Source organism: Helicoverpa zea, chromosome 10, assembly GCF_022581195.2.
Source record: "Helicoverpa zea isolate HzStark_Cry1AcR chromosome 10, ilHelZeax1.1, whole genome shotgun sequence".
Taxonomy (NCBI): domain Eukaryota; kingdom Metazoa; phylum Arthropoda; class Insecta; order Lepidoptera; family Noctuidae; genus Helicoverpa; species Helicoverpa zea.
The window spans coordinates 2,221,700-2,248,033 of record NC_061461.1 but is presented as its reverse complement, the minus strand read 5'-3'; the positions used below and the strand labels follow the sequence as shown (position 1 = coordinate 2,248,033).

General features: G+C 34.5%; 1 protein-coding gene across 4 annotated transcripts in view; it reads right to left on the bottom strand.

The window, feature by feature from the left end:
- LOC124633658 (axoneme-associated protein mst101(2)) overlaps nt 1–26,334 on the bottom strand; it is a 111,870-nt gene that overhangs the window by 62,014 nt on the left and 23,522 nt on the right. The window contains exons 1-2 of one of the 4 annotated variants that reach the window (XM_047168961.1): nt 25,639–25,834; nt 432–486 (exon numbers count right to left, since the gene is read on the bottom strand). The exons of the other annotated variants lie outside the window; for them this stretch is intronic. The gene's annotated coding sequence lies outside the window, so the exon portion shown is untranslated. Of the gene's footprint in view, nt 1–431; nt 487–25,638; nt 25,835–26,334 lie in introns of those variants that run through there. 4 annotated transcript variants of the gene reach the window in all.

Genomic DNA, 26,334 nt, shown 5'->3' with positions numbered 1-26,334 from the left:
ATTATTAAAAAGTAACTATTTTTAACTTTGGTATGTGTATGGAACTTGGTACTTATTCAGATCTCACTTCTTTTATAGGCGAAAGATTTCCATATTAACGAACTTGGCAGCCTTTCACATTTTTGTTTTGGGTGGGATTTCATTTATTTTTGTAAGGTTGTTTATTTTATTTTTTTCTTATTTAGGTAACTGTGATGCATTGCATTTGAACAGCATCCTGCTTTTGGAATACAAACGTGCAAAGACATCCAAAATCATTATTGTTTGCCCACGATTAACTTAGTTTCTTAATTTATTACCCTAAAAGTAAAGCTACCAAACATGCTACTTCAATTACAAAAGAATTTTATGTAGGTGAACAAAAAAGTCCGGTTACAGTAATATTGCTCAACAATGCTAACAAGCAAGCAGTTAATTCACAAAGCACCCACCTTAAGTTATTTGCTCGGCGTTACCGCAATTCATTTTGACGAAAATTACTCTCACCTGAAACAAGCAAAGGGACATTTTGTAACAAATTATTAACATTACAACACGAACAATTAAGATAATTATGATAAATGCAACCACTTTAGGGCTATTATATCATTTTGTTACCAAACGAACACATGCTTTGGGGCCTTAAGGCCTTATTATATCATAGTATTAAACATATTGTTGTGCTCCAACCACTTATTTTTATTTGTCTGTGGTCTGTGACTGACGTTTTGTTGATTAAAGATTGTGGCCGTATGTGTATGAAAGTAAGTGTAATGATATAAAAGTAAAAGTGTTTTAAATCAAGCAAAACTTGCTATGTAAGAAAATGTGACTCATTCAAATAATACCAACGCTTTTCTTTAAAAGCTTAATTGAAAATAATAAATAACCGTGTAGGTACTAAAATTGTAATATGACATTTAATATCACTCCCATTTTCCCGCTATAACCTCAATCTGTCAAAAAAAAGAAAATGGCGCGCGTTGACAGGCGGGCGCGCAATTATGTATTATCTGTGTAATTATGTTTCAGTCGGAGTCCGTTCGTCTAATTGTGGTGCACACGTGAAACTTTCGTAACGTTCTGCTTTAATTGGCAAACTTTTTTCGGTTAGTTAGTGGCGGTTGCAGTCCGCGCTTGAATTGTTAAAGAAAACGCCGCATGTTTCTACAAATTGTGTAATTTCTTTTTATGCTTTCATGATGCATTATTTATTTATCGCAATAATATATCGTACAACATTATATGTTTGTGCGGAAAATAATAAAATTGCAAAGCATATCGTGAAAGTAACACTATAAAGTTTGTATCTATGCTAAATCAGAAAGAAGTTATAAAAATTGTTCATTGTTACCACTGTTTCAATTAAATTATATTAGGTAAAACCTTCATTCAACCGAACTATACCTGCATCATTCAAAGGGATTTCAATAATAACATGTAAAATCGCAAATCAATCACGCACATCTGTATAAAGGCGCGTACACAATGTGAGTAAAATCGCAGCGACAACGCAACCTCGCATGACTGTACAACTTGACGTTGTATAACAGTGACGGGTTGTAATAAATCAAAATCGAACTTTCACGGGTCCTCAATAATGAGTAGATAACATGAGCATGCCATAACATGTGTTAAGAATGTTAACATGACTCACTCTATGGTTGAAGTCTATTACGTTGATGGCACAAAACCATAGAGATTTAAATCGTTTTTTGTTCACACTTCCGTGTTCGAACGACAAAATTAAGATTAAATGTTTCTTAATAGATGACTTAACGTCAATTTTATAATCGGTCATAGAAAGGAGGAGTGTAGAAGGGATTTATTGTCCATTAATATTTGCGGTTTATTAAAATAGAAAAGCAATTAATCATACTAAGCCTCGATTGCGAATTGCGTAAAAAAGGACATATAATTCTTTATGGGCTTACACAATCATTGCCTCACGTAGGCACGAGTTGCGAGTTTAGATTTTTTACAATACCACAGGTTTATAACGGTTATCTATTGATTTGATAAGTTTGAAATGTAACACAGAAAAGAAAGTTCGTTCCATTCCTTTGCTGCGTGCCCTAACAAGAGTTGTATCAGACAAAAAGCCATTTGACCGAATAAGTAACGCATTGACTTGTCTTATCAGTCGGTCCTGATAGCCATCGTGGTTACTTTCACTGATGCCTTTGCCCTCGTGAAGTGGCTTTCCAAGTACCTAGTAATAAGTTTTTTAAGTTAAGTAATAAGTTTTTATTTCAATAACTTATAAATAATTACAATTTTTACGGTTGGGAATGCCCTTTTAAGAAAATATAATTTCTTGTGGCAGGGCAATTCCGCTCTTCCAAGTAATAACAAATTTATAGTTATAGATAGTACCTACTTTGAGTCATCGGACTTTGTATTCTCTTATTAATGGCCCATCCTTAAGATGTGCCATCATGTTATGTTCTTGACACACCCTTGTGTGATTCTTTGACTAAACTATTCATGGTTTCTCTTTTTAGACTTTAAGGACCACGACATAACGTAAAACATAACACACTTTTTGTGTTGTGTGTGTATCAATATGGAGATTTACCAAAATAAAGAAAGCCAAGCCTACCTTTTTGCAGAAAACAAAACGTAAATTATGAATTTATTCCAAGAACAAACCATAAAATGAGCGTAGCCGATGACATTATTATAGGCATCTACAATAGATGTTTAAAGTCAATGGCAGCAGCCTGTCGGTCTAACTAGATCGGAACCGATCGATCTCCGACATTAAGTCATTGGAAAACTATAATTTATTGTTAGAAATTCCTTTTCACTGCAAACCTGAGTTCTTACCGAGTACCAAGTGACATTACTGACTGTGATAAATTCAAAGCAAAATGTGGTCAACACAAATAGGTCTTAGACGTTCAACAATCTCTATTGATCCAAACCTTCAGGACTCCGGAAAAATACAGTCAGGTATTTTTTCAGAACTTAAAGATAAGAACACACGCATGTATGTATTATCTCCTAGTAAACCTATAAGGACACTCCCAACAAGGAAATTAAAATCCACCTTATCAATTTAACTCGTTCACAGTTTCGATGTAACATGCCTATATTTTCAGTTCCAGTACGTCTAATTATCCACTTGTACTTGCTCTTATTAATTTCCTGAACCCATGTTAGCCAACGGCCAACACCTATGTTTAAGCAAAAACCTCGTTAAAGAATTAGAAAGGAACTTATTTTTAGGTATGGGTAAGGTGCTCCAGATATGTTAGGGCAAAACGGTCAACAGGTTTCTAGCAAAGTATGAGTTTGGTAGTTACTTTTTATGGAAGTTATGGATTTTTAATCAGTTGCAATATTTAGGCGATAAGATATGAAAACTTTGCAACTATAAATACATGAAATATCTTTACCGCAACATTGTGGATACTATTCTCAATTGGTATAAAAGGTTAAACCCATAAAATTTCCAATAATAGCTCCCTTTCAAATGCCAGCTTTTATCTTAACAAGTTAACAACTTTAGTGGGAAAACTGCGTTTAGTTTAAAACCTTTTTCGTAAACTGCTAATTTCGTAGAGTTGATATAAACACACCTGTGTTTAAATGTCAACTAGTCGACACCTGTACGCACTCACAACAATTACATTTAATGAAATACCTACTACTACTTGATTATTTCGCCTAGAGCTATAGGTACCCAGGAAAGTCTAGGCGTGCTGTAGTAGTTCCAACATTGTACACCACGCCTAATGTCCGTTGATCGCTATCATTTCTTTCGCTCCACATCGAGATGCATCGATGCCGACGCCTGCATCCTAGTTTTACGCATCGAAATAAGTGTACGCTTTCTTCTGGTGAGATTGATGTTTATCTAGACTTTGATGATGATCATAAATTCGTTCATTAATAAAGATCCATTGTTTAACAAACTACATCCGAAATTACTTTAGTAAGGAGAGGAGCTCTATTGATATTGATAGATTAATATATATCTGTGTAAGTATCATCAAGACATCGTCAATACCCTTTCTATAATAAACACAAATGGTGCCATTTCTAAAATGCCTTTTAAGCATACACAATAACTAACACCTCATGCTCATATACCTAATTCTTTGTTACCCCGACTTACGCCACATACGTGGGCGACGGCAAATGTTAAAGGAAAGCTGACATAATGTATGTAAAGGTAATATTGTACAATAAAGCTGTCAGTAGAAGCCGAGACAATGGGCGCAAGTAGTGGTAGGGCCGGCAACGAAGCGCAGCCAGTAGCGGAGGCGCGCCGACAATAAGCACATAACTTTGTACACTTATTGTTGTAAACTTGATGTACTTTTTGGTCACTGTAAGCTGCTGCTTTCTAGTTTTCATAAGGAAAACAAAGGCAATGTGATTTAATACTGAGGCCCATTTTCACCGACAACGAAGTTTCCTTTGAAAATTAAAAGTGAAAATTCGTAATGAACAGCTGTTTTAAGAAAACTGAACTTTATACTATCGGTGAACTAAGGTCTTTTCTGTTGTTATATTTCAAAGTAACAATTTCTCATGTGTACTTACCTGAGATGATAAAAAAACTGTATGCAAAGTAGACCCATATTTGTACACTTAACTCGAAAGCATCAGTTCGATGGCACCATAAGAATTCTAAGAAAAACTAACTTCATGTTAATGAGAACTGTAAACACGCACTAACAGATAAATATCTTCCAGTTATATTTAACGTACTGACACCACCAGCTCCGAGACACAACTGCCGTAATGTGGAATCCGAAAGAATGATGATACATCTGCCTATAAACTTAGAATCAACAATTATCAACAACAAAGGACGGATGCTATTGTTGACTATAAACAAATAACGAAAGCAAAGGATAAATAAATAATATTATAGCATCCATCATACATGACGCAAAAGAACGGGATCTGCATCATCGAGTGACAAACATGCTACGCATTTCTATAATAGGTACGAAACGGGATAACAACCCGATGATCGTTACATAAACACTTTTCTACGTGGCAACGAAAAATCCAGGCCTAAGTACGTTATGTAAGTCTTAGTTTCCCATTTGTTAATAGGCAATAAATTATACTGCCAGTCACTTATCAACATTTCCTTAACAAAGAATCAACTTCCCAAACACAATAAAAAAGATATACCACAATGTAACACAAGTAACAGCAACATCAAAGTAACTTATTACGTGAAATCGACAACCAGCTAACTAGGTCTAAACTAACTAATTAGAAAAATTACCGCCATATTAGCTACAAATTAACTAATTACATACATCTTATCAACGCATATTCTAGCCATCAATTACGTATTACTGACAATCAGCGTAATAACATGGTTTTCAGAAAAAAATCGGCGCGTACGCATGATCGGGTAAGCTGCGTGACATGCCAGCGAAATAACTGGATTTGTAAGTAATTATGTGCGCCTTTTAAGGTATACTTGTTAGGCAAATTTGGGGCAACTTTAATGAGTAATTGACTGGTAAAGTTAGGGTTTATATTACTTGCAACATTTAGGGACCTTTACGCCCATCATATATTTGCAGGTACTTACACCTTATTGAACAGTTAGTATTTTGTAATTACACCTACTGCCCTGCCTACAATACGGCATCCTATTTTGTGGGTGTTTTTGGTTAGTGAAAAGGTTTGTTAGATCTATTGTTTCCCGTTCATCAATTTGTAAAGCCAATCAATTAGACACCTCCGCTGAGACTTAGCGTACAATCGGGTATTCTGTAATTATCGAAGCTGCAAGTTAGTGCAACGCTCTAAAGAAGTTTAAACTAAAAAAAAGTTATTCCCAAGAGATACAGATCTATGACGCAACTTACTCCTCGCCGAACAAATCCCGCTCACCATAGAAAATCCCAGAACTTACCTGTAACAAAAAACAAACAATATTTAATGAGAAACAATATGGCCGAGTTTAATTTTCCCATCAATGTTGCCAGATTAACGGTTATTATGACAAAAAAGAGTGCGGTAGACGCATCATTGTTCTCGGCGCTCTATTTACCCAATGAGACATACCGCTACTTACTGGCGATGAGAAAAAACGTTTGGATGCCTTCTATGATAGTAGGCACACCTTACATTATTTTAACAGATAAAGGAATAAGATGAAAGGAACAAATTATAAAAGAACTTGGTTAAATAGCGACACTATCTCAAAATTTTAAGCATGTGTGGATACCTCAAAATTATCAATTTTTATGACTCATCTCATGCTTCTTGTCGATAATTACTGAATAGTAAGGAATAGTTTATAACTTCGATGAAAACAGATAAGACATGCAGCATACTTGTCCATGTCCATGATAACTGATTTCTTGGTACAAATAGCACAATACAAATGCCTGTATCAATTTTTTCCTGTCACCGCTTCCAACTTTTAGCCTTACTCCTGCTTCCTCCATTTCTCTTAATTTATTCAAACAGGCAGAATGAAATAAAAGTAAAGTATTTAGGTAGGTTAATTCGCGCTATGTCACTTTTTTAAAATGCTAGAGCGAAAATAAATACATGATGAAAAATATCTACTCGTATGTGGCGTGATTTACCTAATTAAGACTAGGTTACGTTACGTCCTAAAATAAACAACAACAACCAACAAACAAACAAAAACAAATGGACAACCAGGTTTTTCAAAGATAATTTGAAACTAGTTACAGTTTCATAACGTTAACTATGAACCGATAAAGTTCCAAAAAATAACGTTATCGACGCAAAACTCTAAGAAACAATGACAAAATAATATCAATATATCTTAAGCACGTGATAAAATGTTACTAGACAATTATAGTACCACAGTAGAGAGATCTACGAAGTATAGTTATAGAGTTGCGCACGCTTCGTGTGAAATCGTATTTAATTAGAAATGGTGAACACATGCTAATTCGCTTTCTGGTTTAGCTGTAATGAGATTTCTTGTTGACTTGAGTTATATCTAGGTATTTTGGAGTTACGTATACATCGTTTGACGTAGGTAATTGATAATAATTAATGTGTTCTAAAAATGACGGATCAGGAAAAGGAAACACTTTCAAAATGCATTGAAAATGAGTAAGACTACAATAGAACAAAATATCAATAGAAAAGGCCAAAGTTTATTTTACAATACGTTGGCATTATAAATATTTCGGAATAAACAAAGCGCGATGAATGCAGAACAATATCAATAAATATGGAAAAACAATAGCATAAAAAAATAACAAGCATAAAGAACAATAGCGCTATTCTTTATTATTGTTTTTTTTTGTGCTCATACATACAACAAAACATCAGGAAAAAAATCAGATCAATTCAACCAGATATTTAAAATATTTCAAGTATTGGAATTTTTTTAAGTTCCACTTTTGCAGTTTCACTGATCAAAAATATATATTTCTTTTAAATCTATACTTATATAAAGTTAATTAATTAATCTAATTACAGGAAAAAAAGCGTATGAATAAAATGTAATTGCTATTACGACCGATAGTCAAACGTGACTTGATATCTAAGAAATATAGTTACGTACGTGTGTCTATTTGTAGGCGTAAAGACGCCATATTGGGAAGAAAAGAAGTGTCCATACATTTATATGTTTTTTATTTACCTGACACGTACGTGGTAGTTACTCTGAAGATGGCTTTTCAAATACTCGTTTTGTTTCTTACCATAGCGTAGAAAAAATATATTTTCCTGGGAAGAGAAGAGAAGAGTACCTAGGAACGATATATTAAAAAATCGGTTAAATTAACTGACGGGATTTTTATCGGCATGTAAATTGGAGTAAAGAACTGGTACTTTAGTTCGTACGAACGTATAAAAATAATACAACCTGCTTAATAAACCACAATCCTTAAGTTAATTTTAAACGCATCTTCCTGATTAAAGAATGTTTACTCATTAAAAACTGCAACAATCAAACCTACATCAAACCATATAAGAACAGAAAAATTCAATTGATAAAATTCTCATACGACAAGCAAAGTTACTTCACAGAATTTCAAACACTAACTAACACCACAAATATCTTCACACCTCATTTAATTGACCGTAAAAGCAAAAAACCGGGCTTTATATTAAGAAGTCGCACCTCTATTCAAACATTTTTCTATCTGCTAAGGGCTGGGCACGCGCTAACGGGACGACGCATTAGGCTTAGTCACACACGTTGAATCTGACACACCTCGACTTGGCAGGCATCCGCGGTTGGTTCCGCCGGATTCTTTAGAAAGTACTACACTGGTGTGGATGGGCTTGAAAGTAAAAAGTTTATATGACTATGACTATAAATAGTGAAGGTAAACTTAGGCACGCAGCGAAGAAAGGCTTTGTACCTTAGAGACCAAAAATTGAGTAATCTTTGCCAGCAACTTCAAGAGCCAGGGAAGAATCGTACAATAAGAAAAAAGGATTAAATTGGTAATCAAATACGACTTAATTAAACACCAAATTCTTTTTCAACATAACTGAATTATGAGTTATGTATTCTTGATCCTAACTTCAGGCAAAATTCCTGTAACCATGGATCCAGTCACAATCAATAACTTGTGGGCTATAAAATCAGACAATATACCAGTATATCAAGATGATCAAACAATAACAATCGCTGCAGCCACATGGGAGCGGAACGCAGATGCCATCAATTTTCTGAGTCATTAACCTTTTGTCGACATTGAAATAACGACCACATACAGAACCATCTAAGATCGTAATATTCAATTCGTGAAACATTACTGTTTATTAGAAAATAATAATTTTCTTTTTACAATTACAAAGTCAAAAGAATTAGAATTGATCAATAACAAAATATAGGTAACGTATCATTAGTAAAAATGATTTAATCGGTATATGAAGTTGACTTTGTAACAGCGACTAAAAATAGAAATAACATATAAGTGTTAAAGATCAATACACAAGTTCGAGGTCGCTGGCCCATCGCCTATTAACACTTTTGAACCAACAAATTTCCTATATATTGACTCTTTCACTACGGCTCATGGATGACGATAAGCTTGGTAAACTCAAGTATTTTTCCTCCATAACTTATTTTTAAGTTAAGCGTCACCACTTATTTTAAAGCATCCTTTTAGTATGAAAACAATATAATCAGGTCTTTACCATCTATCTGATCGAAAACCTTAATCGCTTTCTATCTATTAAATATGTAGGGCTCAACTTAACCTCTCACCTCCGTCACAATAACATCGCGATTCAAACAAAGAAATGATGGCACAACAGTAAACTTCGATAGAAAAGACATCATTAACACATTTACCTACTTTAGAGTGTTTACAATACAATTTGTCTAAGATCCTAAAAGCGCAGTCGTGGAAACAGAATGTCTGAGATATATTTATAGCAGATACTCATAGGGACAATGATTAAGTAACTAGGAATGTAGATGGCCAAATAAGACTACTTGCAGCAACTAGATTGGCACCTATTATTGAGCCAGATGCAAACGCGCCGGTCTCAACTTGTGGAGTAAGTTTTTTGTGCGTACGGTCAATCACCTCATCTGCTAATAATACTATTATAGTTCGGCCATTCAGAGAATGCGTTCCTGACACGTCGCGATTGAACTGACGACGTAACTACATTCATTGATTATTGATATAATAATGTTGTTTTAATGCTCCTCAATTGTTAAAACGGTAAACAACCAGCAAAAATATTTTTATCGTAACTGCAACGCAAGTAAATCGCTGTTAGTATCGTTCAATCGCGACGTGTCAGGAACGCATTCTCTGAATGGCCGAACTATAAAAAGCATAACAATTCTGGTACACGTATCTTATGTAATAATGCTACCGATCATTTAGGAGAAGGAAATAATGGAACTGGAGACTTGTAGTTAAGAATGACTCATGAAGATTCGGAAGGATCGTGAGAAACACTCCTCGTAGTGATAACCTTGAAATTTCAAATGAACTAAATCATATTGTAACGGTTGCCTTTGATTCTCAAAGTATTGAACAGAAGCGTGGTATCGTACATCAAGAGAACGATCATTCGATAACCATATTAGGTACGAATGTTATGGAGGGCGGACCGGGTCGAGTCTATCGTGTTTTATCAGATACAGTACCAATTCCTGGTCATTACAGAGATTTATAGGAGAAATAGTCCATTGAAGATGCTATTGTAGAGAAGATCGGCGATAAACATATAATCCATTATTGCATTGTTCTGGAGAATTATGGAAAACAATACAGAAGTCGTATAAAACATATTTATGGTATGTCTTAGTAAGTGGAAGAATAATTTGACGTAAAAGACAAAACACGTCAAAGATTATATTGATCAACAAAGCTGTGTTTTAATCGATCATCCTCTACCTGGTACTTTCCGACTTTCTCCGAGAAGTTCAGTTTGATGGTCACAAAGAACGTTATTTTAATAACAGCAGGTGCTTTGAGATTTGTATATAACGTGTTCGCAAATGGCTTAGAACGCGGTCACCGTCAATATAGGAGGAAGTTGTGTAGCAAAAAATTTTGTGTGTCACGTGTATGAGTAGTTTATACTTACGTGAAGTAATAGAAAAAATATTTTGAGCTTTTTGTAACGTTTGTCTATAATTCAAGAATGCCTTCCAACTGGACTCTGGAGATGTTAATTTGTGACTCTATGATTGAGACACATCAGTCATTTGTTTATTTATGACAGTAGAATAAATTAAAGATGGATACTATTTTCCTACTCTTTAATCGCTAAAATATGTATTCCACGAAACTTATATATTTACGTAAAGATAAATAACTCATGTAGGGTTATTTGTGTATAACAGTATCCCCGTGTGAATAAGGACTGCAGTACGTTCACTGGTGGCGTATCAATTGCAGATTACACTGCAATAGCCGCAATGACATCCGAGATTATCCATGACACAACACCTATTGCGGTAGTTTCTAAACGATTACACCTTTCTTAGCCCTTTTTTGTTCAAAATCATCAAATGACTCTTTATTGTGTTTGTATAGGGCTGTTAGGCTTTAGCTGTATAAAACCCACACTGTTCTTTTAACCCATCTCTGTTCCATTTGTGCGCCCTGTATTTGATCCTTTCAGAGATTCCACAAACCACGGTAACTCTTTCTAAGAATTCCCGACAGCCTTCGAACCAGGCGGTCTAGTAATTCTAAAGACTGAAGAAAGCAAACACTCTACAGGACAGTTGGTATGTTTGTTAGAAGCTTTAACAGACATTTCCTATCACACGTACACCTGCAAACGTCAAAACGTCGATCCACTCTCGATCACTGATCACACAAAAGCTCATACTTCTTAGTACAATGCAACGCTTAAGCATTCAAATAATATGACGTTCCACGAAGCGTAGGCTCCTTGCATACACTACAGGAAACGCATCCGTCCTATTGTTACAATCATTTACTATATAAATCGAAGTTTATTAGCAATTGTACTAAACTAACTACTTGCTCTAAGTTATGTTCGAGTAATGTCAATAACAATCTATTACACTATTGTTCCGGATAAGTCGTAATTTCAGTTATACATGTATTAATATTGTTGCAGACCATATAGAATGAAAACTATAATAAGTGGTGATTTCAGTAATGGTATTATCACAAAAGGTTAGCATAAAGTATGGAATATAGTCAATTTTCACAACAACAATACAGTTATCCGGCCAGTATCAATTAGCTTAAGTAGGCAAAGATAATTTAGCAAGAATAGGGAAAAATAACACCTCACGTGGGAAAGATCGTGCACGGTAGCAATTTTCTTGGAAATATAGAATTGGATCATGTACCTAAATATGAATACAATGAAGTTCCTTAAAGATTTGCAATCCAAGAATCGGAGGTAGAAGATAAACGGTACGTAAGTTCATTAGAACAAAACACCTTAATCACAATGGATCCTATTATACCCAACAATGGCATACGAAGACTTCATCTTGTTCTACTCACATGCGCACGAGTCTCCTAAACAAGTTTGAATAATGCCGCCTCATAATTATTACACGGAGGCAGTTTACGAAATACCCGGGCAAAGCTGACAGGTTTAAAACATAACGCTCATTGTATTCAAATGAACTTGATGATTTAGAGCACTTCGTGACTCTAACCTCATACATTTTGTAACACCATAGGCTCAAGGTCTCATAGCATGTCAAAAATTGGTAAGCAATAAATTTTGGTGGACTGAGACTTGACCATACATTATTGTAAATAATGACATGTCAAGAGTAGAAATCATTACACATGTTAATCATTAGATAGAGTTGGCTCTATTTAAAAGATAAATTAAAGATTAATGACAGACAAATACAGCAGATGCTGTTGAAACATCTTATGTAGCAGATGACGTTGTAATTAAGTAACTTGAAACACTCGAGTCGGATATAAAGGATAATCTTTATACAGACACAAAATCAGATAAGCAAAAAACAATAGACAATCTAAATAGGAATTTTATGGGAATCAGCCATGACCGTCAGTATTGCAAGAGCAATAATTATTAATGCCAATTATGTTGCGAAACTATGCGGTGAATGATTGATATCATCTGGTCATTTGTAATCGGCTCTCGTATTGTCTGCAGCCATAAGAATAGTTCTGCAGGTGTTGGCATTGCGACTATGAGGACCATGTGGGGTCGGCGTTTCATCATCAATCGTGTCATCAACGGTTGTGTATTCTTCAACCTTCATTGAAGCTATTGTGATAGGCTGCGGTGACACATTTGCATGGAATTATGCTAAGAGGTGTTTCCCCTAAAGCTTGTAGTAGGAAAATTCTGTATCGTTTCCATGAGTGATATCATAATTTAGAATTTAGTGGCATGATAATGAGCCTCGGATAGTACAGGAGACAAGTTTGAAGATATAATAACATTATTATGAAACTCTGATGGAAAAACCGTTACATTTCGTTACTCTTATCAAATTGTTACAATTTCCCATAACTATTCTAACCATAATGTTCTCGAACCATAAGAATAATGGTGGAGATTATCGTAAACATTTCCTGCCATTACTTCGTCTGGAGCTAGTAACAAAGAAAGAGTAAAATAATGTCTGTTAGAAATAGTTCACTTTCACCGAAAGCCGATATGCTTCGTTACATTTGAACCCAAGTATTTGGAGCTGGTTGCATCACTGTTAGGCCATCATTGTGAGAGAAAATACACATTAAGTCCATCATAAACCATGTGCTGGTAATTTTCAATGAGCCGTGTATTTACGAGAAGAAAGTAAGTCTTCAAAACTGTCGAATTTTTATGACAGTTTAAAAATAAATACCGAATGGTCCTTTTGGCTGAGTGGTCTTTTATTGGATGTCCATCAATGCAAGTGATCTGTATCAGTGAACACTTGACAATAATGACGACATAATGCATGTGGTCATACTAACAAGCAGATGACATCACTGACGTAATTACTGAACAATACAAATAACGCGAACACTTGTTTTGACAGCCATATTGTCTTCGTTCCGTTTCACGCACATTTTTATGAAAGTGAAAGCATCAAGTGGTTAGCAACAAACGGAATTATGCACTTAGATCGGAATGCACAGATCAGCTACTAGATCAAGGCTCCTGCAAGGTGACCTATCAAAGGATTGTATAATTTATAAAGCGGTTATCTTAATGCATTCTCTATGCAGTAGCTTTGTTGATTAAGATATTAAGTTTAATACACTTATTGGAAGGATTTAAATAGGACCGGAAATTTTATCAGTGAGGCCTAGATCTCTTACGACCAGGCTCAGATTACTATTATTTAAATTTCATGCAAAATTATAATCTTAAATATGAATACTGTGTAAATATCTAGTAGGTACTTACTTGACAATACAGATAGCTTTTATACATTCAGTGTTAAAAATACCAATATTAACGTTTTGGTCCTTCGATCTGTGCATACTTACTAACAAAAAGTCCAGATGTACCTACGTTTTTTGCTTTGAAATTGGTCACAGTTACATAAAAACTAATTTAAAAGCTCTCTGTGAACGGGGTGATTCACTTTAATGGCTCTTCGTTAGCTTTGTACGGCGGAATCTTTTAAGTGGCAAAGAATCGATTTCGCAAACTTTTACTCGAATGTTTTCCGATTAATTACATTGAAGACAGATGTATAAACGAGAAAGTTATTTTTTGGCTTCCCATAGATTCGTTTCTCGTGTGATTATCCTAGGTATATCAAAGCTCTTGCACTAGCCGATGACAATTTATAGAATTTTAAATATTTCTCATTACGGCATCAGCCTAGGGCTGTAACTCTACTGATTAATCACTCAATAAGGTTCTCTTTCATACATAAACTATTGAGCATATTATAACGTATCTAAACTCAATAACAACAGCAGATTTTAATCAAAAACATCAAACCAAACAGCGTAATTTGTGTTTCCATCGACGTTCAACTATTTATTAGATTTGAAATTAGATTCGGTTCGAGTTCATTGACCCGGAGTCAACGGTCGGTTCTGATAAGAATCTGTTTTTAATCAATGTTTGCCGCTTACGTGCGTAACTTTGTAAGTTGTTTAGCAGTTTCCACTACAACTTAATGTTTTACAACTCTAATGAGCGAAAGTGATTTCGATAGCTACAGGAACAAGTTCATAAACTTAATATCTAGGTACGTGAGTCCTATTAAACATTGTTGCTGCTAAATGAAAGTTTATGAAGATTGTATGATTATGAGAAACTCATTAATTAACACCCCCAACGATCGCAATTACAAACAATCAAATTGCTGGTACGATGGTATTTTCACACCGTATGTACTTGTAAAATATAACTTATAAATAAATAAACATCTAATACATGTAGGTGAAAAAATACGCCTATCAAAGCCAATGTTCTCGGAAATGATACACCAACAAAGCGCAATTCAACTCATTTCCTCGTGTTAAATGGAAAATGAAAAAATGAGCATAGCTACTTAAACCAAGGCCGGTTAACGTTTACCTCTTTTAAGAAAACACGTTCAAATGCCAAAACCAAGTGAATTGTTCGATAAATAATCTATCTAATGGCCTTGAAACAGATTTATGTGAATGTGTTTAGGTAAGCACATAATTAGTCTTTAGATCCGAATAAAAATAATGTGACCCTAATTCAAAGACACATCAATTATGGTAACGTAATAAACCTAACGGTTTATCAATATTAATAATCCCTTCACCACAACAGAGTATTAGAGCTTCGAAGACACTAAATGTAATAAAAAACGAGTAAATACTCTTTTTATGAACATTTCTTTTTATTGTTTGTCGGCCTTCGAGCTTCAGTGAAGCTGAAGTCTATGGTTCGTGCTCTATTTTGTTTATGTTATTTGCTTTTCAGCGGGTGTCGTGGTTTGGCTATACTTCATACAGTCGTGCTATGAATGGATTAACATTTTTCCATGCAATTGTAAGAAAGCTGGTAAAATACGTATTAATATGGTATGTCCAGTTTGAACTGTACCTAAATAAGATCTTATCATTAAAATCAAATTATTTGCTTGATTAATTCACTGCAAACACAAACATTTACCTAGTATGAATTACAGTTTAGGTGTAAAGTTGCATAAGTTGCACAGTTAATCAATGTAAACAAACATTTTATATTCTACAAGATATTCATCAGTAGATCAATCTAAATCATTACAGCGCGTAATGGCCATGGACTAGATGAAATGAGCAAAAAGTATAATTGAATAAATAAGTTTTCACTCTGAAACTATTTCACACACACTTTGCTTGCTTTTTTGTGAAGATCATTTGATGTTTTTGTTAACTTTCGCTGCTATTAAAATTTAAAACGTGTGTTATACTTGCAATTTGAAATATAATCTAATATGAAAGCTTATTAATATCGAAATCAGTAATTATGACATGTGTCGCGGTGGAATAAAAAATATCAATTATTAAACACACTAACATATCTAAGATGAAGATGCTTCGACATTCTTTAACAAATACGTGACATCTTTTTATCGATACTAAACATTTCGCTGACCGAGAAAAACATTATCGATAAGTACCTAGATAAATTGTATCGAAACTCTTAAAAACTACAGAATTGAAAAGGTAATAAATATACAAAAGTATCGATTCTTTGATTCGATGCAACTATTCAACTAATGTATGTAAATTCATCGGGTTACGACAAACGGTCACTGGTTTCCAGGTTAAGTGGCTAATGAGCTGGCATTAACTGTCTTGTTTTAATCCGGTACCGATAGGCTTGTTGCACAAGTGTTCTTCAAGAACAAGAAGTTTGATGCCCATTCAAAAGATACTTCAAAAACTTTTAGTAGGTACTCTTTGTCAAATGTTTACTTATCCTACATATCGAATATTGACTCAAGTTACCAATCATAGAAAAATGTTACAAGCGAGATGATGGTAAATAGAACAGCATATAAGGAGAAAACATGCTGCGCCGTCTGAAATGAAATTAGGATAAGGGGAGAAGGATGTTGAATTATAAAGTTACCAATCAATTTCAAGAAACGTAGCAACACAAACCACTACCGGAATGCCTGTCCAATCGAAATCATTTGAATCCATTACGATTTCACTTACGTTTACGATCATTACTAATAAAGTTAAAATTCGATAATGGTAGGAAAGTTACCACAGCCTTTCGTACACCACAAATCTAACCAACGCCGATTTGCATTCCGAATTCAATCAAAATTTACATCAGTGATAGGCGGTTCACGTTAATACTGACGCAAGTTGTAAAAGAATATGTCTACCAAATAGAATCGATAGAATCTAAAGCTTACATTCGCATAAAATTTTTGCATTCATGAAATTACATTTCAAATATGCCGATTGCAATGCTAGGCTGCTTATGTATTTAGAACTTACTCCATTTTTGTTCTTCCATAATTTTCCTCATTTACTCAGTACGCACGAAACACAAGTTTTTAAACCACTCCAACACAAATGATTCCAACTACTTTTTTATTTTTTTACATATCTCGTTAGTCCACTAGCATTTAAAGTAATCGTTTCTCCCGTACGTACATATTCATTAAGTTCTCTGATCATGTGACAAGATTTCCGTAAAGTTTTCCCTCGTTTGACACGGCTCAGTGTTCTCACCACAATGGTTGACCAGTTTAATGAGCGGGGAAGTAAGTACAGGTATTTTCCTTGAAACGATTAGGCTTTTAGTTCGACATAGTGTGTAAGTACCATCACCGGTTGTACTCTTGCCGGCTGAAGATTTCTGGTTTTGTAATAGACCACAAATGAGGAGATTCAATTACAAAACTTTTTCGATATTCACCTACATTTTTAGTTGCAATAAATCTATTTACAGATCATGTAATAAATCAATGTGTGATTTGAAATTAATGCATTTCCATCTCAAAGTTCACATTCATTAGCGAGTTAATCATTTTCATTGCACTGTACAATTTATGTATATCTTCTAGAGCATTGAACACAACATGTCACCACAATATGGTCTCCAAATAACTGACGGGGACGTTTAACATGTCAAAATACTATCACCACAAAACATCACGAGATAAGCATCTGTCGTATCAACTAAGTGCTTGTTCGGGAAGGTCATGGCCAAGAAAGTGTGTTTCCCCTACGTTAAACTTTCTTTGTCAATTAAGGTGTTTATGTATATTGTATTGTACGAGTGTTGTGTATTCTGAGCGTGAACGAGCACAGTTTTCATTTTCATCACGTTCTGTGCATCCTGTTTTAAGATCCGCTTATGTTGGAAAATTGTTAGAAAAGCTTTTTGAATGGTTCTGTGTTTTACTTTCATCACCATTCGTTAAAATTGGCTTTTGTGGTGTGAAGTTGGTTAACCATACTACAAATTAGATTTAGATATTTCACACGATCTTATCTGAAAGTTTAGTCAATTTAAACAATCTTTCAAAGCCTGCCTATTGCCCACTTATCATTAATTACTATAATACCTTTAGAAAGTAGGTATCCTGTGTTTATCGTTGCGAAAACACGATGCAGTGATCTAATCTCCTAAACGAGATACATGCCTAAGTAAATTATGAAAATAGCCATTAATTAGGAATTAGCTTTTGGCTCACCATTGCTAAATATTCAGTATTAGTCATAGAAGCATTTAATTAACTGCCACGATCAATATTATTGGGTTTTGAATACACTAATGCAATAAAATTTGATAGTTTATATGATTTTGTATTGCAAAATGTGATAAATATGTCAGGTATTGTATCACAAGTTAATGAAGTGATAATTTTAAAAACCTGAGTAACAAATCATAATATATGTCTTAACACGTCTGTTGTAAGCCTGATATGTATTTTAGCCGCTGCATTTGTGTAAGCTTTGTTTACAGAAGTCTAGACTAGACTCTAGCCTATTTCACAAACTGACTCGGTCGACCTTTGGTATTTTGTTGCGGAATATTGAATCTTCTCCTTTCGCTGTTATAATAGTATTGTGAAAGGTGTGAGAATTATAATTGGAGGAATAACATCAATATTTATAAAATAAACATAAAGCATTTGAAAAGATGTACTTAGATGAGAACAAAACATATCACAAAAATCAGAGTAGAGACATGCTACATATGTATATAACCAGCCTTTACAATACAATGATAATTTATATTGATGACTTCCATTGTACATAAGTAGGTACGGTACATAACTAATACAATTCTAAAACATAACAGCTCAGCTAGCATAGGTACTAGGCACATAATCGCTACCGGCTTTTTCATTCCCGCTTGCATTTCAGCACATGCCGAACCATGTGACCGCCTGAATACTTCACATAAAATATCATGATTAGTACCTACTATAGCCATAACAGATGTTATGCAAGTAACATTTACCTATTTGCAATATTGTGAATCATTGTTTGGTACACCTACATACAGACAAACCAATATGGGATCGAGCTCCGATGAGCTTCCAAAATTGGTTTGACCTTGGCCACCTACCAATATTCTAGAAAAACTTTTTGGATACCCTACCTTTGTGCTTTAAACAAAGTCTGAAAAAAAAAAGTTTCACGAAGCATTTTCTGTCTGATGATGAAACTGTTTGCTACATGCAACTTTCTTTTGTTTTCGAACTTTTTACAAAATAATTATGATTTATGTATTCTGACATTAACCACTTTAGGTCATAAAACATTTATGAACACCGAAGACTAAAACTTTAATACTGGCCCAAAGAAATGCTCATTAACTTTTAAATGGGAAAAAGAAAGGCCAAATATCCACCTGCTCGTCTCCAAAGTCATTGTACTCAAGCACCTGCTCTTGTATCGGAATCTATAAGTAATGCCCTTTCAGCGTCCCTTTGTTTCGTACCACAAACTGGTTCTAATTAGGTATCCAAAGAACTTCAAAACATTAATGGAATTATAACTACTCATCCGTCAAATTCCGACGTAGGTATTCAAACACAATTTAGCTCCGTTCTATTTGAAGCTAGCTTATTAGGTGTCAATTAAGATGCCAATCTATAATTGTATAATGTGACATCAGAATTCGTTAAATAAGAGCACTAAGTCAAGTCGCAAGTCATTTGTTATGCACTCGTGATTAAGTAATTGACATACTGGCAGAATTGGTCAAGTGACACACACGTCATGATTTTGGTAATATTATTTAGCATGATTGTGACAAACGATATAATATTAGTAAAAGTATTGTGCTAGAATTTTACTTGGAATTACAGAAAGGTCATTTTCCAATAGTAGGTAACCTAACTGATGCTGATGGTGATGAAATGACAATAATGACATATAGGTAACAATCAAATACTACTTACAACAGATAAAGTTCAGCCAACCGTCAAACGTACAAAACGTTAACAACAATAAATAGAAAATGAACATAGATATAATTGCGTATATCTGGCGATTTCTACAGCGGAGCGGCGAACCAAGGCGAGGCTGAAATGTACGAGCGACGTAATGACACGCAACACTACGAACTAGGCAAACTGATACGAACATATACTGAGATAGTAGAGTGCGTATGTAACGTGTTGGATATTGAAACTTGAGATGCTATGACAAAATCAGATATAAGGAATTTCGAAGATGAATGGAACTGTTCTAACGAGCAAACGTTTGGTTCAGTATCAATTAAGATGACAGACCAAAATACTAATATACAATAATCAAAATCTGAAAAATATTCATCAATTAGAATAAATTAAATAACAATACTTACACTTTTACAATCAATTTCACAGTTGAAGCATGAATAAAAGATAAAAGCTCCAAATACAAATGTTGTGATATAACTCGATATTGTACACCTGTTGCTGCAAGAACTAGATTTCTCAACAAAACTTGAATAACTGAAGTAAGCAATACCAATAATAATCAATTACTGAAGAAATCCGTAACAACACGGCGGGTGGTATTAGATATAGAAGAATGTGTAAAGCCTAAAAATGAGAGCCTGACTGCTGATTTGTGCTACTTCGAGAAGTATAAGGTAAATAATCAGAAAAAAATCCCTGTAAAGCATTAAAAATAGGTTGAAGAATACTTAAAGGTAAATTCTACGATGTCAAAGCAGATGAAATATAGAAGCAGATAACGAATTCAGACTTGAAGAGCACAATATAGCCCCATAATTTACAGAAACCTACTAAACTAAGGGTCCTCATCAAAATAATTGGACGTAGTTAACTGACATTAAATATAGTTATTTATATGACGGCAATCCATTCACCGCCATACATCTAGTCTTAACAAGTCTCACGACGTTCCCGCATAACGGTGTAACGTAAGATGCACTTGAGCTTGCAACTCATTGATTTCAATGGCCGATGGAATATAATGCACGCATTCAAAACGCTAAGTGTCTTGATAAGAATCCTTTATGGGAAAATAAACGGATACAATATGGGAAGATGCAGTCATCTTTGCTTGAATTTGAATGTTTGAAGTAACAATATCCCCATACTTCAGGATGTGACAGATGGAGAAGATAAAAATTTATTTAACAAAAAAATATTTCATAAGTAATAACAGTATAAAAAAATTATAGTCATTTGTTGCGGCCTCTACCCTTAATGAGTTCGTAATTTTATACTCAATCTAAGTAAGATTTCCGTTATAAAAGTATTTCAGCAAAGCCCCGTTATGAATAGTTTAAAATAACTGTAACATCATTACATGGAGTGCAACTCATTAACGAACCTGCAATCTTAGCATTCGAAGCATGAAACAAAGCAAAATGATGATGTGCTAAACAGTAGTAAATATTATTTGTTTCGAACTATCAATGAGATTCCATATGAAGAATTCATTGAAACAACAACAAACAAACAATTAATCTAGCTGTGTATGTTAAAAAAGAACAATAAAGTCATGTTTCTACTTCGCGTCCGTTTGGTGAACAATTGTAACTAGCGAGGTCGAGGCATGACGAGAAGCGAACGGTGAACGTTAGCGACCTCTGTTTTTGCTAGCTCCTACATACTTAGCATTGTTTATAACACAAATTACAACTGCATATGATCTAAATCATGCATTATAACCAAGTCAAACGATACTTGCAAATCATCGTGTAAAAACCAATTTAGATTCAAACAATTCGGCACTAGGATGAGAATAAAATCTTAACTTAACGTCAGCGTCTACATTGACACATCTATGAATGAATTAACTGTTTAGTTGGGCGTAATAAACATACAGAAAGCAACAGTTATTTAACTGTGAATTATTGCCCACGTTACCATTGTTCAGAAGCCACAAAATTATAGACACAGTAGTAAGGCCCCAAGCAGAACCTCTTCGGAACACAAAATATTAGCACTTGCAACGGTCATTGACATTTCAGAAACCGTACTCTTTGATGATCATGATGATACCTTTGAAGAAATCGTTAAGCTTCTAGTTAAGTTCTTCAAGTTAGCTCAGTGCTTGGTTTACCCTTCCAAAATTACTTTTACCTTTGTAATATACTTTAGAACATTGATGATGGAGAATATTCAATTATAAATCAACATACACCTTTTTTCAATTCTACAACATCAAAGGCCACGCCGAAGCGCATGCGTATACCTAAATTATTAATGATACAAAACATCAACATCAATGTGTAATCAATGAATGATAACCATAGACATCGACGTGGTGGGCCATAGAGAATTTGTAATCAACCTTCTTTATTCGGCATTGCAGTTTTATCGTAGCCTATTATGTACACAGCTGTTATCTTTGGTAATCTCTACTCTCTAGTGCATGTTATCTTGTCTTATCAGTTATTCAATGTCTTACAAAAATGTAGTCTATAGACTTTCACCTCGTGATTTTGTGGTACTACGGTATTCTCAAATTGAGCGTTTGCATGCAGAACGCGACCATACCGATTCACATGAGAAATGTTAATTGAAATAGTTTGAAGCGTCATAACGTGATGGTTATTAGAGAAGTGACTTCTAACGCACATTCTGAAATAGCCTAGAATGTTGCTTTCAAAAAAATTGTGCGTTTTGAAGGTATATTATGTTTCCAAGTCATGTCATCGACATACATTTCTCCCTCTTTGTGATATTAAAAGCATATTGCTCTCTTCTTACCCAACTGCCAAGAAAGGATTAACATGTTCCCTAAAAATATCAACTAACAAACTGAAAAGGCAAACACAAGTTGAACAATCGCAGTTAGCTACTGAGATTTTCCTGCACTCAAGCTGAAGAAAAATGTTAATAATTTTTGATAGTTCTATAAGATATGCACAAAGTTGCCGTATTCACGGATTTCCTAGCATTAGACCAACTTCAACAATTTCGATTGTAGCTCAGTTAGTACTAACTGGTGTATGGTCAAGCAACCGTGACTAGTGGTCAAAGCATTTCCTTTACTAGTTAAATATTACGTCACGCTTCCTATAATGTGGGCTAGTTATTGTAAACTGCATTTTGATCTCAATATCGATTGCAATTTAATGATTATTTAAATCTTTACTAACTTCAATTTTATAAACTGAAGAATCTTTTTCAGAAGGTCTTGATCCAATTTAAAAATTCTAACAGTGTTCCGAACCGTTGGCCAGACCAGCGAATTCTGAAGGATATAAATTTCATATTTCACGTTACAGAAAAATCGAACCTTGAATCTTTTGAGATCTAGTCGGAGCAACTTGTCCGTCCGTCTGTCATCGAATCATGTTCGTTTTGTTTGACACACCACGTCGGAGTTGCGTGCCCAACGTGATCTATCGACGAAGCTCCATAAATCATTGTGCCATTTTAGTTTTTAGTTTTGCTTGTTGCATTTTCATTATTGGACTCCGATGAGATATTGTTTGTGTTTATATAAAGCCCTTTTGTTGGAACTTCGGTTGTTGTTTTATTAGTTCATTGCTCTAGTAACACTTCTTCGCATAGAGTTAACGAATGGTTAACGTTGTTATAACCAAAGCTTGCATTTTGTTTAACCTTATAATGTTTGTAATCAGTTTGCCAATGTTGCATGTTTGACATAATATTATGAATTTATCAAAGTAGTACAAATCGAAACTTTCGAATTGTTTTTGTCGATATTTTAAACTTCGATCATAATATTTACTGAAGCCATGCTTATGATTGGTAACAAAGGCATTTTAAACGAATTTGTTTGTAAATATTCGTTCATTCATGTTTGATGAATGCAACAGGTACAATAACAAGATGTTTTGTGTATTGAATTACGAAAAAAATATACTTCTGCGGCTGCTTTTGACGGATACTCCTGTAGAATGTGGATTGGCCGGTTATTTTATAGCATGCATTTTAATATTATTTATATCTTAATATAATCATCAATCTAGTTCCTTATCATGAACGAGGTCAGATATTTGAAGGTTTTATTGCAAATCATATCTTCACTCATTATCTTCCCTCTTGTTGCCTCTGGAATCTAATTTTCATCTAACCCAGAAAGAAAAAAGCAATTTTCCACCATACATACCGATTTTCTCAAGGAACAATATTTTAAATAATAAAAACAATAAATACTCAGGTACGTTATAACGTGTGAAAACAATTATTTAAAGGCTTTCCTGAGCGAGCCCAAGTAGAAAGTTCTTACGAGGCGATGTGAATGACAGTAATTTATTATAGCGAATTCTTACTATTGACTGACCGGAATTTATAATGCGTCGGATATAAGCTCAAATTATTATTTAATAAGTATGTCAATTTGATTTTAAACAACCATATCGTGCAAAACCGTGAGAAATTGTTACAATTTAATTATTTTATAGAACTGTCTATTGCTGCTTTCGTAAGTAAAGGCTGCATAAAAAGTGCTGGATTCAGTTTTTTCACATGAATTCAGAATAAAGATTAATATTTCTTAGAAAGTTGTTAGTAATTTTGCTGGAAAATAAAAATTACAAGAGATATGAATTTGTGCTTGTAGGTTGCTTTTGTAAGCATATTATTTACTACTTTACATAGAATATTGTAAACAAATAAACTTGTGGTTGTAATGCTAAAGTTCATATAAACGTGACTCATAATTTGATAATGGGGCAATCCCATGCTGACATAGTCACAAACAAATAGGTAGAGGGATACCTAGTATTATTAAATGTAAAAAATATTAAGTAAGGCTCCTTGAAACGGAGGATATACATATTGAGAAGGTTTGTCTCTGGAGCCCTAACCAATGGTCCCTTAGACCCTGTGCGCGATATCGGTGACCATTTAAAATTTCAAAATGTAATTAAAATTGGCACTAAAAATGAAGAAATGAAAATACAACTAGTTGAGCGTTAAGTTACAGAAAAGAGGTAACTACAGTTAGAAGCAAGGGTTACAACGAAAACCCACAACACCGCACATGATCCAATTACAGACGACCAGACGTCTGACACAAGTCATAATAATTCCAATAAATACAAAAGTTTTAATGTAACGAAACATGAAAACTTGACAACGTAAATAATTACTAGTACCTAGGTATTTAGGTAATCAGCATTCACGCTAATAAGCCATCGCCTTAATTCTAGGTACAGCTGAATACCTAAATAAATGTTCATGAAAAACAAAGGTGTAAACTGAAACAATGATTGGAAAATAAATACAAAACTTCATGATAGAGACCTTATTAATTGGCTGTCTGTAACGTACTTTATATTTTCTGCAGTTTTTCAAGCTGTTTCTTATCGCAATTATTCCGATAAGAACGACAAATTACCAGTTAAGCTTAACTTCAAGCTACAATTATTTAAAAACAGTAACATGATCAACGGTTTTAATCACTAATACACAAAAGGAACCGATAAACTCGGTAATAACATAGTTTCCTGTCATGTATGCGCCAATGTTCCGTGATAACGAACAGCACAATTCCTTCGTGTTTTCAGTTATTCCAATTGATTCGTTGCTTTCGATAATTGTTGCTGTATTAACCGTCCGTTAATTAACTCTATGTGTGTCGAACGTTCTGCGCAAATTATTTTGCGTTGACATTCACCAGATATCCCAGATACTTTTACAATTCTAGTTTAATTTATTAATTTAATTCACTGACCGATATTGGAAATGCACAAAATCGATTCAATATTATTCACCATTGATGAACATTTTCTATGCTAATATCGTGATATGTAGACAATTGTAACAGAATCTCTTAAAGATGGACTTTCTCCAGTTACCTACTAACTTCATAACGAGTTAAATATAATAAAACGGCCACTTACAGCGATAGAAAGTAAATCCGAAATACGAAGTCCACAGGTTAGATCACGACTCTACGTAGCACAGTCACAGAGTTATTAATGGTAAATAATTAAAAATTGCACTAATCACAAACGTCACAGAATACACTTTTCGGACGATTGAAAGATTGAGCGCACGCAGCGTCGCCGAACGTTATAATTTAAACGGAACGCGGGACAACAAGTGACAGTTGGAACAAGATGGCCGCCACGCGTGCGCACTCCACCGCTACTCGGATCGGTCTGGCGACCCCGTCTGCACTTAACGCTCTACGATGCGCGACCACACGAATCCATGATAATGAGACGGTTTTTTATGACGATCCCGCATACTTCTAAGTGGTATATAACCCTTTGGAATAAACTAAGTCGTGTGTGGCCCACTCACAAAGCACTTTAAGTAGTGTTGAGCAAATAACACGGTTTGGGTTCTGATAAAACTTGTCGATATTTATGATCTCTTCTTGAATCGAACTTGAATGATTTCCAATTGAGAGCCCTTTGAGGATGAGCCATAATTTTGCTTTTGAAAGAACTTTCACGACTTCTCTTTAATTTTCAGCAATCGATTTCAGTAGGTCGAATGAAAGTCTGAAAAGCTACGCTCTGATAGTTAACAGTGGCTCTTAAACTCCCTTTTCAAACTCTTCGAAATGACAAGTTGTAACTTGGACAAGC